Here is an 18,876-nt window from a genome sequence, read left to right on the forward strand (position 1 = left end):
TGTCTCTCTCTCTCTCTCTCTCTCTCTCTCTCTCTCTCTCTCTCTCTCATGTGTGTCTCTCTGTGTGTGTGTGTGTGTGTGTGTGTGTGTGTGTGTGTTTGTAATCTCATGTGTCATAATTAAGACATCAAACATTGGTCAGTGAGACTCTATCTTGGTGGATTGTTTTGTAGTGAATCTGGATGCCCCTTCATGCCTTTCCCAGAGATAAATCTTGCATCTTGGAACTTTATGCATTTTATTACTGAAGACTGAGTCCTGACCCTAACAGTGCTGAAGCATATACAAGTCATGTATGTGTTGTAGAGCCTCCTTGCACATGCACAGGTCATGTGAGAGTTGCAGAGCCTCCTTGCACAGACCTCTCTTCTAGCTCTGTCTTCTTTTTTCATAGTTAGCTCATAGTGCTTTTCATTAGATGGGGGAAGATGGCTGGAAAGGATTCTTCCTTACTCCTATTATTTCCAGGTTAAGTTTCAATGTCTGCCATTTCTTTTTTTTCTGAATAAATTGAGGCTGCCACATCCACATTTCTTTGTCGTCCATCGATTTTGGTTCTTTTAGTCTATCTTACTCTACAGTTGTACCCTAATTATGATCAATGTAATTCATTCATGACAGATTTTGCCACCCATTTTGTATGTTTATTTTCCACTGAAGTCCTCTGGTCATGCCAAGTTCTGATAATGAACATGATATGAAGCCAGCTTTGTGATATGAGGTCTTTAGTTCCCCGACTGACTCAGTTTTGGCACGATGACTTCCACACAACCAATCACAATCATTCATGTTAATGTAGGTAAGGTATTATCACCTGCAGTTATTTTTATATTTTACATGTATTTTGTTTTTAGGAATACCTGTCTTTCTCTGTATGTCTAGCCTGCTGGTCCACCCTCTCTGGGTTAGCTTTTAGCAACCCTGGACTTAACATTGCCATCACCTTCACAATTCATCAGTGTTTACAGTTCTGTTAAGCTGCTTCACTGAGATTACAAGTGGAAACATATTCATCTAATTATCTCACCTTTACATTTTGAAATTCAGAGGAACTTTGCTTTGGAGCAGTTTGTTCCACTGCGGATTTAAAATTTCGTTGTATTGCCACGTTTTTCTAGCATTATGTTTTTAATTTTTAAATCTGTTTTTCTATGTCAGAAAGATCTTAATTACTTATTTCTTTTCCAAAAAATGTCATCTCCGGTTGCAATCTGCTTACTATTTGTAATAGTTAAACTTACTCTTGTCATTGCACAATAAAACACAAACACACATGTACACCCCCCCCACACACACACCTCCATATATACATATATATACACACAAATACACAAAACATACATGTTGAAGTTCAGTCTCTTGCTATGCATTGTAATGCTAAATTCTGTACCTGAAGGGAAGAATTTAGGTCTATGAGTGAATTCTCATATTTAGAATCTTTTGTTGTGCAAACCTTGCTCTTTGACTCAAAACTATTGATTAAATACAATTTGCTACAGTCAATTACTGGAAGGACTAGAGGTAGGTGGTCTTTTATTTACCTGGTTGGAGATGGAGAAGAAAGAGGAGAAAGGAAAGAGGAGAAATCATGGAGAGGAGGAGAAAGAATGAGAAGAGAGAAAGAAGCCATCATGAGGGGAGATAGCCCATGAGCACACGGCCAGGAAAAACAAAATATTTGGGGTACACTGCTGGGAGGTAGTCAGACCAGGAGTTAGAAGAGTAGATTAGGGGAGGTTCCCCAGTAATCGTCAAAGCCAGATGAAATAACTCATAGTTTGGGTCTCCTTATTTGTAAGCTAGTCAGGGATAAGCTTAAAGTGGTTCTACTGGACAAACCTACACTTTCTTGCACTCTTCTCCTTCTCCATCTCATCTCGTGTCTCCTCTGTGTGACATGGCTTTCTCTGTTGACAAAGTGCCCAGCAGAAACTTATGAAAGCTTTCTGAAAGCCTCTCATGTATTCCTCCTAGCCCTTCGACAGCAGCACTCTTAACAAAGCTTCCTTTGCTGACAGATTCCATACAACTTAACCTGTCAACTTCCTTTTCAAAAGCATTTTTTTTTTCCATTTGACACCATCTTTAGGCTGGGTTGCTATTGTGTCTCTTGTTTCTCAATTTCTTGCCTTTTTCTGTATCTAGACTTTAAATTGCACCTTTATGGTTGTATCCTATCTTGATTCATCTTCTTTCTGCTTCAAAGTCTTTATTCGAGAGAACAAACACTTCTGTAACTTAATTATCATTTCTGAAATGAAATCTCCCAAAGGTTTATCCAAACTGTCTGATAATCTATCTTATTTATCATATCTTATTATCTGTCTGTCTATCATCTATCTATCTGTCTATCTATCTATCTATCTATCTATCTATCTATCTATCTATCTATCTATCTATCTATCTATCAATCTATCTATCTATCTATCCACCTACCAACTGATCTAATGACCGTCTACATCTTATCCATTTGTATATCTATACCATCTCTATTTTGGAGACAAGAATTTTGCTTTGTATCTCAGGCTGGCCTCTAATTTCAGACCATTCTTCTGCATCACTGTTGCCCACTTGCTTGTAATGAAAGCATGTGCCACCACAAACACCTCTAAACTTTATTTTGCACATCTATTCCCACTCTTTCTGCTCTTTGAGTTAACCATCTCCACACATGAATCCTTTAGACACTTAACTATATGCATGCCCCAAATTAAAGTCATTACCTCATTTCTCCTTGATATTTCCCTCCTCTTCTCTCTTCTTTCAGTGGGTGGCACTGTCTTTTGTCCAGTTTCCCAGTAGGAAAATGTGCACACCTTATGTTCATCTTCACACAGTGTGAACTATCAATCGTGCCAATTCTACTACCAAACAGCTGTCCATTAAACCCATTCAAGGTTACATGGAAAGCTCATAAAAAATGCACCATTCAATATGATATATGGCAGTGAAACATAGTTTACATTCTAAAGTTTTTAAGGGAAATAGCATGCATAATTTCCCGGGGATTGCCTAAGGGTGGAGAGCCCAGGAAGTGATGAGAGGAACTGTCCTTCAGGAAGCACCCTGGTCCCTGTACAGAGAACTGTAATCCAGGGGAACAAAGACACAGCAGGGAACTGGAAAAATATAAAGTATCAAGATAAGAGGGACTGGTGAGAAATAAGGCTGGTAGCAAGAACCAAGGCTAATTCATATAGGACTTGATGTATTTTATCAAGAGTTTTTGTTTTGTTTTATTTTTTATTTTTTGTTTTTTTGTTTTTTGTTTTTGTTTTTGTTTTACTAAATTAACTTTTTAAGGTTTTATGTCTATAGTGAATTTATATTGGGCTTTAACAAGAGGATGAGATGACCTTGTAGTAGGCCATATGATATCAATATGACAGGAACAGCCTCATTATATGGTGTTATTTACATATACGCAGACTCCTGTACCCCTGTACTTCACATAGAAACATGACTCAGATCCTCAATTTTCTCATCTGTTCCCTATTATTCTTACATTTTCTATTACATCCTTTTGAATCAACTCCCCATTTCACCAAACAGCAGGACTTTGGTAACACAAATGTCCTTCTAATGTATTTTTCCCTTAGAATGATCATTCTGGTTCTTTGTAGAAGACATTATTCTGAATGTTGCCATTCTGTATATATTCACATAGATTTGGTAGATCTTTTTCCAATGATTACTTTTTTTTTCAATTCACAATATACAGTGGAAGTAGATGGCTATTTCAAGGTCTTATCACCTCTAATTAAAAGGTTATAAGAAAAATTCTATTAGCAATTTGAGGCTTCATTCTGGTTTCACAAATGATGAATGGTTCTCTTTGATAGCATCTTTTAAAAGATGTAGCTGTGTGAAAAATCACCCAAGAGGTGAACTTGTTCAATTTATCATTAACTTGCTTCCACAGATGTTTCCTGGGAATCATTGTAACCTGCTTAATTTCTCTCTGTGTAATGGGAAGCAAATAGCCTCAATTAGTGTACTGATTAGAAACTTCTTTAATGAGTTCCAGTAGTTCTCCTCATTATTGCTGATACAGTACACTGAATTCTGGGAGTCGGGATTTGAACATTATTAGAACATAAAACCTAAACCATTATAAAACTGTTTTCCAATGGTATTTGCTGCTTACTGGTTACTTCTGTCTTGTATGTGTGTGTAAATAGAGAACCACATGGGAATGGATTCACACATGTGGACTTTGTCAACTGGGCTTTAGCTGTTACAAGTCATATGTGATGAGGCATGGCTGGGCCGTCTCAGGAGCAAGAGGATTGCAACCTGCGCTAATGACATGGTTAATACAATGGATTGAGTTTGGTAGTAGCTACATTGAGGGGTTTTGATGAGTAATTAACAATATTATGCAAGAGGTTTTATTGGAACACCTCACGGGGCATTTCAAAAGTAGGGACTGGGTATCTTAAGAAAAGGAAAGAGTCACATACAAAGTTATATTTATTCTAAAATGGTAACTTAGTATCTACTCTTCCAGCAACACTAAGAAAACATATTGTTCCTCTTTGTTCCACCCTCTTTCCTTATTGCAAACATGAGGGCTTCAGAACTCCAGAATCTCTGCAGTAGTGCAGGTACCTGGGAAGTAGCAATGCTGATTGCTGCTGTTGAAAATGTTAAACAGGGATGTAGAAATTGCTTTTTCTTATGGAATGTGATATCCCTATTTTCTATTGTTTTTGTTAGAGGCCTTTACTGTTATTGTTGGAATGTGGGAGATCAAGTGAAGGCTAGTTTCTTGCAAATGCCTCTTGGAAAACTTCTTACCCAGGAAGGCTCTCCTTTCTGCCACGTTTTATGGTGACATAAAGTTTCATGGCATTTATGGAAACACATGTCATGAAGCAGATGGCTTGTTAGCCTGTTTTAGTAAGCTCATTCATATCCATACAATATTAAAACTTTTCCAAGTTCATGAATTATAAAAGAACACTAGATATGGGGTAGTCCAAAGAGCCCTTTAATTATTAAAATTAGATATGCCAAAGGATTCAAACCTGAGTGGAAATTAAAAGTGGGCCTTGAATCAAGATAAGGAGGCTGAATTGGATTCTTTCGAAATTGCTTCTCTTCGGGAGGTGCCGGATTTCAGCAAGTATCATAAGTACTAATTCAGTTTTATCTCTTATTACTTCCTGACACAAAGCCTTTGTGAGAGCTAAACTTGTATTATAGAGACCGCTGACTTCCTAGAAGCATGGAACAAGCTCCTTTAAGAGGGTGCCTTCACACTACTGTCTCTGTATCTCTATATATGGGCAAGGGATCTTTGATGCTCAGGAACCTACCTAGATGTCCATACCTGCCTCAGACAAAACTTCCTTTAAGAGCACTATCATGATGTGTGAGGATATCACTTTGCCAATCCAAGACTTGACTAGCACTCAAAATTATCTGGGTTTGATTTCCCGCATCACAAGAACTGACAGTGCTGGTATATACCTACAATTCCAGCACCTCTTATACCTATGATGCCCCTTATGGGAGGATCATAAGTTGAATTACATAGTGAGTTCAGTGACGACTGACATACATGAGAACTTGCTCTTGTATTTTAGGAAACAAAATAAAAAACATCACTTTTTTTTTTTCTTTTAGTCTCTGAAGCCGTATGTGATTGTCCCCACCTCTGTCTTAGGCATATGTGTTTATACTCTACCATCTGCAGGTTCTGTCATTGCTCCTCCAGTCTCTGTGAGCCCTATGAGCCCTGCTTAGATGAATATATTGGCTATATTCTCCTGGTGTCCTTGCATACTTTGGCTCCTACAATTCTTCTCCCTGAACGAAGAGGGGAGGGATCTAACAGAGATCTACAATTGGGTGGTCTCTCTCCTTTATGCTTGGCTGTGGGACTCTGCATCTGCTCTCATTCACTGCCAGAGGAAGTCTCACTGGTGATGATTGGGCTGGGCTCTGATCCATGAGTACAGCAGAATACCATTAGGAATCAGTTCATTGACTTTTTCCTACCCTAGGTCTCTGGGCTATCTTGCCTCTGGTTCCTGGATCTTCAGAAACCAGCCATGGTCTCCCTCATATATAGCCATTAGCCATTGATTGGCTATTCCCACAAGTTCCATGACACCATTGTCCTAGTACATTGGAAGTTAGGACAGACAATAGTTCAAAAGTATTGTGGGTAGATTTGGATCCAAGTTCCAACAGTGGAAGCCTTTGCTTGTTACCAATGATGGCTACTCCATTCTCCATTGTTAGAGTGATTGCTAGAATCACCCTCACAGATTCTGGGGAAGTTTTGTTTGCACTAGGTTTCCACATTATCCTGAAATGGCCTCCAGTTCCAGTTTTCTCTCCCTTTTTCCATCATCACCTGATTCTTCCTACTCCTATCCTTACCCACCCCAAGAAGACCTGAAATATCTATTTTCTCTATCCAGGGAAGTCCATCCATCTAGTTGGAGCAATTCTTGTTATTTAACCTCTCTGTGTCTGTGGATAGTAGCATAATTATTATTTACTGAACAACTAATATCCATTTTAAGTTATTATTACTTAATTTTAAGTAATATTTACTTAATAACTAATATCAGTTAGTATACAAGTTGTTTGTCTTTCTTTGACAGAAGGTCTCACAATGTAATCCTGGGTGACATTAGACCTTCCCTCTAATTCATGCTTGCTTCCAGCTCTTGTGTTATATTTTAGCACAGCTTCTAAATTGCTGGAATTACAGGCAGTAGCCTCCATGCCTTGATTTGAATATCATTTCTCAGTATACTGTGGAATTTCAAGTGATTGCATTTATAGGCATCGTTCCCTTCTATCTTCACGGCAATCCCCACTACATCTATTGAACATCTCTTCTTATGTTAGGTGTCAGGAAGAGCAGAGTTGATTTCTGCTCTGCTGAAAGGCCCTCTTTAAGCCGTGACTTCTAATGTAGTTATTTTTTCTCTTCATCTCCTTTGGCACCTGGTTCTAATTTTATTATTGCTGTTGTTCTTATTTACACGACTGAGGACTTTATTGTAACTGGCAGAGCTTCAGAGATGTAGTTACTTACTGTCAGAAACTTATTCTCACTTACACTGTAGACATTATGCTAGACCCTAAAGATATAAAGACTAGTAAGAGACAGCCTGCCCCTCAAGGAGCTCAAAGCCTCATGAATTAGATTGAAGTACTCAAAGAGTTAGAACAGTGAAAATAAAAACAAAACCAGAGGCTTCAGCAAGGAGAGGAAGTCCCTGTGAAATGTGGGCAAGCCAGGGCTGTGTGTTGTGGCTTCGTCCTGATTTCTATGAAGAAGACTCTTAGATGTCTTTCACTTTCTCCCTCCCTCATCTGCTTATTTTTAAGGTTACTATTTATGATAATATTTTTGCACGTGAGATGAAGGTATAAGGCAGTGCATGTGTGGAGGAGTGAAGGATGGAAGATATCCTGTCAGCCTCAGTTTTCTTTTACTATGGAACCCTCAAGCTTTGGCATCAAGACTTTAGCTGTGTCATGACGCTTGCCTTCTTTGAAAGTTATCTATAGACATTCCCAGAGTGTGGATGGAGACAGAAGTGTTAGAAAAAATGAAAATGTTGTGCCACCATATGGTACTTCAGGTTCTTATTTCTCAAATGGAAGTATGTTAAGATATGTTTCTGAAACAGTTTAATAAATATATTTGTTTCCCTGGTTAGTATCTTAAAAAGAACTTCTATTACCTTCACAGATGGATCTCTTGAATTCCAGTATTGAAATGACACATGTATACAGTTTAAAACAGCAATTACCAGAGATTGCTAGAAAAGAAGGGAAAGAGACTAAAAGGTTTCAAAGTGCAGGTATGAGGGGAGAATACACCTAGATAGTCAACATATAAAACCAGGGCTATGACCACAACACCACATTATACAATAAGACATGCTGCGTACTCACCATGAAAGGGACAACCACATCTGAAGATAGATTTAGTGTAGATAACTGTCTGTCCATCATTTCACTGTGTGCATCAACATATGTGGCTAAAACTGACACTCAGTTTCTTGCCTAGTATGTGCCAGGAAAGGGTTCAACCACCAGCCCAATAGAATGAGAAAGTAAATAAAGAGATACTGAGAGCACCACACTTTACAAGTTAAATGTACCCAATGTAATTAAAGACTGCTGACTCTGAGACTTAGCTCCACATTAACCATAGCTTTGTGGGTGCCTCTCCTGCCTTGGTTGTAGCTTCTACCAAACAAAATGATTGGGAACCTAGGGCCACAGGGGTCTATTTCAGCCTTCCCATTCTTTGCTGAGTTTTATTTCTGTGAGTACCATATAATAAACCTAAATAAGTGGTACATACATATTTAAACACAGAGACAGACAGACAGACTGACTGACTGACTGGCATACTTGAATAAAATTTTATTTATTCAGATAGATTTTTTGTGTACTTTCCTTAATGACTGCTGAAATGAGATATTAATATGATGTCTAAAATATCAGCAAAATTATTCTGAGGATGAGTGTTCTCTTCTTACAAATGTTAGGAATACAGAAAAGAGAAAATGCAAATTGATCTCTACATCTTGGCAGACAGTAGTGGAGTTGATCACTTTGAAAGTTCACTATTGGCCAATTATCTATAGCTAGTATGTTTAGAATAGGCATTCTTGGTCACAGAGTTTACTTAAAATAATGTAGAAAAAGTCATAGTATTTAAATCAAATCATCATTCATTTATTAAAAGTGACTTTTTCCAATTAGAAGTAGATAGATTAAAGCACACTTTTGTACTTTAACTTGCTTGTTTTCAAAACTACGATTTGATTGTGGATGGACCATGCAGCTCGGTGCTGTTCACGCAGGCGCAGACATCCTCTCCTATTACCAATCTCCAGCTCTACCCATCTAAATTATAGCCTACTCCTAGGTGATCTCTCGTAATTAACAATCATGAAGATTATCATGGCACATTTATGAATTTTAAAAAGTGTCCTTCTAAAAATTGACCGAGAAAATGACATTGTTCTTTACCATAAAATCAAAGGTTGTCCAGTCCCCTTCACATACTGACCTCCCAGAGTCAAACCAATTACTAGCCAATTTTTGATAATGAGCAATCATATAATCATAAGATTGGAAGGGACCTTGGGAGGGCATATGATTCACCCTTCCATACCAGTGTGTGATGTAGTAAAGCAGTCTCAGAAAGCAATTCTGTACCTCTTTCCTCAGCATTTTTAAGACAAATACGCGCCATGTCCTGACCTGTGATCCGCAGGGGTACCTTGTGTGGTGGTAAATCTTCATTAGCTCCACCCTCATCCTAGTCACACAACCTACCTCTCCTCGTGCCTCTTGATCAGCTAGCAAGTGAACTGTGCACTGGAATCCTTATCTCTAGGTTCATTTCAGGTTAAATCATTCAGGAGGGTCTGTTTCTACTCTCTAACAAAAGCAGAAGTGATCACCCAAATGAAGAACGTGTCCAATTGGGCAAATTAAACCATAATACCATGCTTGGTATGTTGTTATCACCAGAGAGAACATCCCAAGAGCAGGCACTGAAAACTGACACAATTACTGATACTATGCTGTGCTTTTAGACAGGACCATAGCATAGCTGTCCTCTGAAAGGCTTTACCAAGCAGCTGACTGAGACAGACAAAGACATCCACAACCAAATATTGGATGGAGTTTGGGGATCTCTCTGGAAGAGTGATGGGAAGGATTGAGCACCCTGAAGGGAATGGGAACCCCATGGGAAGACCAATAGTTTCAACTAACCTAGAGACCTGGGAGTTCACAGAGACTGAGCCATCCGCTAAAGAGAATAAACTGGCTGGTCCAACCCCCCCCCCCCGACTCCTGACACATATGTAGCCAAGGGATGCTTTGTCAGGCCTCAGTGGGAGATGATGTGCCTAATCCTACAGAAGCTTCATGAACCAGTGTTGGGGGATACCTGAGGTGGGTGATACCCTCTCCGAGGGGAGAGGGGAAACTCTGTAAGGGGAGACCAGGAAGGGGGCAACACTTGGACCAGCATTCTATTTTCCGTAGTAGCTCAAATGTATTTGAATTAAAATTATTGTTTAATTTTCATAATGATGATAGAGATATCTAAATCAACAACCATGTTTATTACTCTTATCTATAATGTACCTGTTTTATATGGGAGCAGAAGAAATCTGATCTTAGTAACATTTCTCATAACTTCCTGGAACCTGTTCAGGTGACTCTAGCAAGGAGTCCTACCTAGTGTGAGAGGATATGGAGCCTGGACCAGTCATTTTCTGTAACCAGGTTAGAGACCCAGTAGTAGGACTGGGGTACCAACCCAGCCACCAACTCTGTGATGCTCAAACTGCCCTGCCTGCAGGATTCTCTGGGCCAATGGTGGCTCAGAGCTTCTGAGAATGGCCAAACAATGATTGATGTAAATTAAGGCCCATGTCAAAAGAGGTAGCTCATGCTTAACACTGCCTAGACGGCCAGTACCTACAAGCTGGAGGGCTCAGAGACCTAGGGTCCAACTAAACACAACTGACAAAAACAAATCAGAGAAATGATTCCTAATGATATTCTGCAGTTCTCATAGACTGGTGCCTAGCACAATTTCCATCAGAGAGGCTTCCTCCAGGAGGTAAGAGGGGAAGATACAGAGACCCACAGCCAAACATTATACAGAGATTGGGGAACTCTGAAGAAGGGGAAGAAGAGGAGGAAGAAGGAGAAGAAAGAAGAAGAAGAAGAAGAAGAAGAAGAAGAAGAAGAAGGAGGAGGAGGAGGAGGAGGAGGAGGATGTTGGAGTCAGAGGTCAAGGACACCAAAAAAATTCAGCCTACAGAATCAGCACTAATCAAGGATCATAGGAACTCACAGAGTCTGAAGCTACAACCAGTGACCTTGCATGGCTCTGCTAAATCCTCTGCATACACACTGTGGTTATTTAGCTTGGGGTTTTTGTTGGGCTTCTAACAGTGGGAGTGGAGGTTTCTTTGACTCTTTTGATTGCTCTTGGAATCTTTTTCCTCTTACTAGGTTGCCTCATCCAGCTTTGATAGGAGGGTTTATGTCCAGTCATACGGCATCTTGTTATGCTGTGTTTGGTTGATATCATTAGAAGGGCTATCCCTTTCTGAATGGAAATAGAAGAACAGTGAATCTGGGGAAAAGGGGAGATGAAGGAGGAAAGGTATTGTATGAGAGAATAATAAATTTGAAAAAAATCTATTTTCAATATAAAGAATGTTGATGAATATACACAAATATTTAAACAATATTTAATAACAAAAATTGTTGGAATTCCCATAAGGAGTATAAAACTTTGGCAATATAAATATAAAAATACTATTTCTTTTTAAAATCTTCTCCTTTCCTTTCATTATTTTATGAGAACAGTGAATAAATAATGGAGTCCAACCTCCTCACCCCTTTTTAGTGTTAAGACTTTACACTGGCTGTGAGGATCCAGTTTTGACTGCATTGATTTCAAAGAGACTAGCTACTGCTACTGGAACTATTCTAGTAGGACATCTAAAGGATAGTGGTTTATGGGGCACAAGAACCATTTAGGCATTTTCTCAATTATATTTCTTAGTGTCTGAGGTTCAAAATAGGCTTATATCTGTTATCTAGAACATGTTCAGGCTTACCTACGTTTCAATAATCCTGAGATACGAGTTTTTTCCTGACTGTTTTAGCATCAAAAGTTAGGAATGATTTTGACTTCACCTTAACTTCTGTAACCCTGCAGATTTCTTGAGTTGTTCTCAAGGCTTGTTGAGTGTCCAGGTTTAACTTTAAGTTTATTTCTTAATGTTCCTGTACTAAAGTCTCACCATATATGATTGGTGTTGGGATTACATATGCTAGGGATATCCATGATCTGTAATAATGGATTAGAATCAGAGAATCCTCACTAATCCTCTTTCATCTTTGGATTACAGTGTAAATAATATTGATGAGAGATACCAGTAATCACTCACAGGCAACAGCAGCTTTGCTGGATTCCCCCTAACCATGTAAAAGATCGAGTCTCACAGTCCTGACTTCAGAAGTAGGGAGGGGTGTCTTCAGAGTTCCCAGGCAAAGCCTCCATCATTAGGTAGACAGATAACCACAAGGTCAGAATTTAAATACAAGGAAGTTCTATAGCTATGATAAGATTTAAAATAACTAACCATGTGATCATGCATTATGGCCATGGATTAAACACTTAAGAATTTTTAAGTGAAGATGTGAAACATGGAATGTTTGGCAATCTTGACACTTTTAGAATTCATTGGAACCTGGAAAAGTACCCATTGACCTACTTCTTGGGTGTCCGGCTGCATCAGCCTGACTGTGCCAGCCATTGTCTCACCACATAGCAACTTTGTCACAAGGTAGAGGGCAGACATGTCTTGGTGCGGGATGATGGCATTTTATTTGAGAGCACTGTCTGCGTAGGACCACAGGAACTAGATATTACATTAACCCATCGTAGGTATATGGTGTGGGAACAGACACAGCATGAGGGATTTAGAAATGGATCTGCCTACAGTGAGTACATTTTACCAGTCTTTACGAACAGTAACATTGATGCATGTAGCTCACTGAGCATCTCCCTTCTTTCTTCCTTTTGTAGAAAGTCTAGTTGCATAAAGAAAACTTTGATACTTCTTATAACTATCATTTATTCTTGTTATTGTTCTTCAACCCCAAAGGAAGGAAAACGACTGATTTTCTGAAGGATTTACGGTTTTGGCGTCACCATCTGGGAGGGACTGTGACTCTCATAGAAAACACAGTCGTGGAAAATTTCCATGCTGGGGTTGATTGAGCTTGCCTATCTGGCCAGCGCCAACTTATTCTGTGGGCAATGTGTGTGAATCCCAAGACATTTGGGTTTTGTTGATCTGATAAGTACCAGACCACTTCTGGTTCTCTGGCACACCTGCTGACTCCCTGGTGTTGGCTTCCTGCTGCTCTGTCCATCTGTTAAGAATTTATTTACAAAATACACTAAAATGCAAACCACACTGGTCTGGGATTTAGCTAGTTTCCCTCTGCCTAGGAAGTGGCATCCTGCCAGAACACAGTTTCCAATTGTTGCAGAACTTGAGTACAAGAAATTGAAAGGTTCCAGGGACTCTTATTCCTATTTGAAATCCCTCAGGCAAAATGGAAAGAAATAGTCTGTATTTCTAGACAGTGTAGGTAATGCTTACATTACACAAAGGTACAGAGTTTATTTCCAGGGCTGACTGAGGAGGGAGAACAAAACTGGTAATGAAGAACACACAGTTATCACACATGGATCTCCCATTGCAAGTTCATAAGATCTTTGTAAACATTGCATCAGTTAATGTGTGAGTGAAGAAAGAAGTTTTTTTTTTTTTTTTTTTTTTTTTTAAATTTGAAACTACTTATTCACATATACACATGTCAATGTGTGACAATGTGGAAGTAGACATGAATCACAGAATACTTATTTTATAAAATAAATGTTGCCATGGAGCCAGGGTGTGGAATGGAGACTATTAACAGATAACATATAAAGTCATCTAGGGTATTACAGCGACTGTAAATAATTGTAATTATAAACAGTCAAGCTATTTCAGGAACTAAGAGAAAAGTCAGGATTTTTATGGATGTAAATAGTAGTAGAAAAAAAATCTATGGTGTTTTGTTTGTTTATATCACTCAATGCCATCTTCTTGTGGAGAAGCAGTTGGATATTTAAATTATAGTAATTAGAAACACAAAGTCAGAGGAAGTTTTCAGAGACTTGGTCTTGGTGTCAGTGCCATTCTAGTTGACCCTGAATAGGGTCTTGGCTGCGTACAATAGGGGAACTGATTTCTTAGGCTTCCCACCTCTTTAGCTGCCAAAAATTAATAAAATTTGAGTTTGGTAGTTCATAAAATGTTTTGTACCCAGTCACCTCTGACTCCTGTGATCATTGCATATATACTTTCATTAAACATATTTATTGAGTAACTTGAGGTAACTCACTCACTATTTGGGAGGGGTTACACTGTTCTGTGTGTCATATTGCCTAGTAGGCTTAAACAGTTTTGAGGTTGAGCATTCAAGCATCCACATTAATTCAGGTTGCTGCAATAAAAAGCCTCAGACAAGATAAACACAAGCAACAGAGAAGTACTTTTGACAGTTCTGGATTCTGGGAAGTTGAGGTCTAGTGCAAGCAGTTTACATCTCTACGAGAAACCACACCCCTTCTTCAAGCATGGAACAATTTTTCTGACTTCCTCAACTGCTTTCTAAGGTTTTGAATACTTTTCATGGTCGTGAAACACTTATCACTGAACCATGTCCCCAGTGGTCCACATCTGGATACTACTGCAAGCCATATTAGCTGTCAAAATGTGAGCTCTGAATGAACACAGGCACCCAGAGCATCATAAGTTAGGATAATATTTGTGAACTCTCACTTGGAATCTAATGCACATAAGCATGCTGATCTTATATTTCAGAATTTATGTTTTCCTAATCAGATAATTATTGACAAACTATTGTTGCTCTGATATTTGTCAACCTTATTTCTAGAAGTGAATAAAACATTGAAAAAGCATTTTTTAAAATATGAACTTGATTATAATTTATGATTTTTACTCATACTTTGAGATTGACATACATGTGTGTAATATATTTTGACCATATCAACCCCCTCTACTCTGTTTCCAATTCCTCCTTGATGGCTGTCATCTCTCCATCCCAAGATGGTTATCATATGTCCCTCCCAACTTCATAGTCTTTGAGTCCAATCAATGTTGCCTATATCTGTATCAATGTAAGTTAATCCACTTATATTTGGACAACCTACCAGAGTTCACCTTTCTAAAAATGATGGACTCTTCCTATCCCAGTGTCCTTCAAAGCCAGTCTTCACAGATATGCATCTGACAGTGGGTAATGTTTAAGATATACAGATAACTAAAACAACTAAACATGAGAATAGACATCCCAGTTTAAAAGTGGACTATGGAACTGAAGAGCTAGTTTGTTAAAAAAAGAAATAAAAGTGGTAAAAAAAAAATAAAAAGGGTTCAACACCCCTAGCCATCAGAATAACATGCGAATTTAAACTATTTTGAGATCTCATTTTATCCATGACAAAATGGTTAAGATGAAAAATACAAATGACAACTGTTGGGAACGATGGGTAGAAAGGAGACACTCACTCTTGGTGGGAGTATAAACTATCCACCAATTATGTAAATCAGTGTGGATATTCTTCAAAAAGAGATAAATAGACCTACTTCATGAGCCAGCTCTAACATTCCTGGGCATATATCTAAAGGACACTGTATCCACTCCAATATTCATGCTCACCCATGCCTGTCACTGCACCTACCCACTGTAGCTAGGAAACAGATGCAGCATGGACTCCCATCCATTGAGGAATGGATAATGAAAATGCATTATTTTTTTTTTCGGTTGGAAATAAAAAGAAAATCATGAGATCTGCAGGGGAATGGATATAGATGGAACAAATTACCCAGAGTGAGGTCACACAAACCCAGAAAGACAGAGACAAATGCTAGGGACTTGGGATTTGAAACTGTGAAAGGAAAAAAAAAAACCCTTCATCTTCCTCCACTGTGTTAGAGGAGTCTAATTCAGGCAATGTCTCTGTTTTCTAGTTTGCTTGTTTTAAGAACTTGAACACTGTAGGCTATCTTTCAGCATCGTTGCTTATGCAAATCATACCTGTGCTGTGAGACCTGGAGAAAAGTCACAGACACTTAATGTGAGTGAATTTCCACAAGGAAAAAAATGACCATTAAAAGATGTGTGTTTGTGTGTGTGTGTGTGTGTGTGTGTGTGTGTGTGTGTGTGAGAGAGAGAGAGAGAGAGAGAGAGAGAGAGAGAGAGAGAGAGAGATGTTTCACTAGCAAAACAGTCATACTAATGATTCTTCATACACTTTCAGTTTTGTCTTCTTTGTCTGTCTCCCTCATGTCTCACTGTGTTCTTCTGTGTCTCTGTCTCTGTCTCTGCCTCTGTCTCTGTCTGTCTGTCTGTCTGTCTGTCTGTCTGTCTCTCTCTCTCTCTCTCTCTCNCNCNCNCNCACACACACACACACACACACACACACACACACACACACCAGGGTAGACTAGATTACCTGTCTTTGTAGCCACAGATACAATGACAGAGAAGCATACACTTCAGAGATCTCTCTTAACTTGAACGAATAAAATAGAAATTACTGCTCGCCCTCCTATGATGGCTGCACCTCCTATCACTTTTCTGCCTTTCTACAGCCATTTCTTGTTGGTGTTCCTAATGTCTTCCACCTGGATATTGGACCTCACTCATTTCTAACCAGTACTGGCCATGGTAAATGACCCATTGAGAACATTGGCACTTCTACCTGTGGGAATGGCAACTAATTTTGATGCCTTTGACCTGATTCTGCCCCAGGCACCTGCAGGCTCTTCAAATTGCAGGTTGCCCTCTGATTCTTTCTGCACCTGGGAAAAATCCACTTTGCCAAAGTCATTTAATGTCACACCTGTTTGATTACTGAACAATTTGCTTAAGGAGAAGTTTGTTTAAAATGTTTCCCATGTTGCCAGCACCTTGCTTCATCCCTTCCAGCCTTGCTCATCAGCTTCTCATCATGAGTCAACTTTGGCTTTTCACCAGATTCTGAAAGGCAGTCCCCAACCTCCCCCTGCTTCTGTGTTCCTATCTTCCCGTGAGATATTGGATGGGATTGTACACCCTCCAGCGTTGTGGCTAGCTGGATTCCACCATCTGTGCTTACTGTGGATTTTGACCACTCTCCTGAGCAGAATGAAGTAAGGAATGTGGCCAAGGCTGCATATAACCCAAGACTTCCTAACACAGCTCAGTGTCCAGTTACATGCATCTTCTGAGTTCATTTTGCAATTTCAGAAGAACTCTCCAGCTCTTATAACCACATGCAGCAACTCAGGCTTCTGTGTGTCCTCTGGGACTAGCTTTGTGGAGCATCCTTTTATCGGGTTAGACTTGTTGCCTCCCAAATTTCTGGAGTTTCATTATAAATCAGGCTTTAAGTGACTGTGGGTTCTATTTTATTTATTTAATGTGTGTGTGTGTGTGTGTGTGTGTGTGTGTGTGCATGAACACATGTACATGTTTGTGTAAACATGGGTGTCAAAGAACATTTTTGTGAGTTCATTCTTTTATGCCATATCCTAGGCCCTGGGATTTGAACTTAGGACAAAAGGCTTGGAAGTAAGCATTTGTACCTGCTGAGACATCTCATTAGCCCATAATTCAACTCATTCTTTAATCAGTGTTGCCGTGTCTACATGAACAAAATCCATTTTCCCTGAGAGCTATTTTTTTTTTTGTTTCACTCGCCTTGTATCCTGTCCATGACTATTTAATTTGTGTGTGTGTGTGTATGTGTGTGTGTGTGTGTGTGTGTGTGTGTGTGTGTGTGTGTGTGTTTAAAATTGAAACAGGGCTTGCAGAGAGTTTAAAATCAAATTTGAGTGTTGAGATGACAACCTGAAACTGCTGAGGGCCAGCTTGCCTCTCCCATCAGACAGTGGAATAACACCAGACTATGTTGAGCTGAGAATCTCTAACTTCCAAAGGCCAGCTTGCATTTCTCATCAAAAGCAGTGGAATAATGTCAGGCAGTCAGGCATTTTTGCCAAAGATCAACAGAATCACTTTTTAGGAGCCTCTGTCAATAAACAGATGAGTAAGCATACAAACATGAACATGCTTGCATCAAAGCAGCACCATTATGTGGGGAAATTGAGAACTCAGCCATGGCCCTCTTACTCTTCAACTTACGCATCTTTCTACAGACACAATAGCTGCCAAGGATTTTTGAAAGAGTTTTATTACATGTGATTTTTGGAATCAGCTCTGATAGAAGTACACTTAAGTATTTTTTTCATGGTGACCTGTAGTGATGTGTTATTTATGTCCTGTTCCAGAATAAGATGTTCTTCTACAGATTAGATAAAGAATGCAAACATTCCAAGTCAAGCGTGGAGAGAGAATCCCTCTCCAAGTGGCAGATGCATGATGGTTGTATCTGCCCATAACCCTGGGATTTCATCAGATGTGTCAGTCTGTGTTTTGGGAGCATATTTTAGGGACAGATAAAGAAGAAGGAAAGCTGTGGTGATTGTATTTTTCTCTTGCTTATCTTAGGAAAGAGAACTGGCTGTGCATAAGTAACCTGCTGCTGATATGGCATGAGTTTCTATGCAGGAAAAGATCTGCTAAATGCACATATCAAGGACTGCAAGGCACTATGGGCAGAGAAACTAATATAATTTATTAATCTGGTGCAACCTAGCTGCATACTGGGTTCCCACATTCTCACCTAACATCATCTTACTTGGGAACCCTTGGATTCATAATGGGAATGTTGGGAGTGTATCAGTAGAGAATAGTAAAGTGTGAAAGGAACAGGAGTAAAGACAGAAGAGACATTGACATGTCTATTTGTGCACTAGTGCTCAATGCTGGTGGGGGCGGTGGTGTCTGTAATCCAGACTCCTCTAACACTTACACTGTGGACATATGCCCTGATCCTCAGACCAATCTCTGTTCTTTACCTTCATCTTCCCTGCTAGCTCATTCTGGATCATCAGAGGTCACACAACTAATGACAAGGACCCTTCAATTCATATGCTAATCTAGCATAATATAGGAGGTAGGCAAAGTCTCTTGAGCTCCTCTCATCCCTATGATTGGCTGCTCTCAGCCCCACTCCTGTACAGGTTAACTGTAGGTGTTTGGAGTTGCACTGAGCTAATAATTGGTATGGTTGTATCATGCTCAATAAGTTTGTAGCCCTCCTTACTATCCTCAGATTTTCCATTTTTTCTTTACCCACCTTCTTTCTGCTCCTATGCCTCA

The sequence above is a fragment of the Mus pahari genome, chromosome 4, assembly GCF_900095145.1.
Source record: "Mus pahari chromosome 4, PAHARI_EIJ_v1.1, whole genome shotgun sequence".
Taxonomy (NCBI): Eukaryota; Metazoa; Chordata; class Mammalia; order Rodentia; family Muridae; genus Mus; species Mus pahari.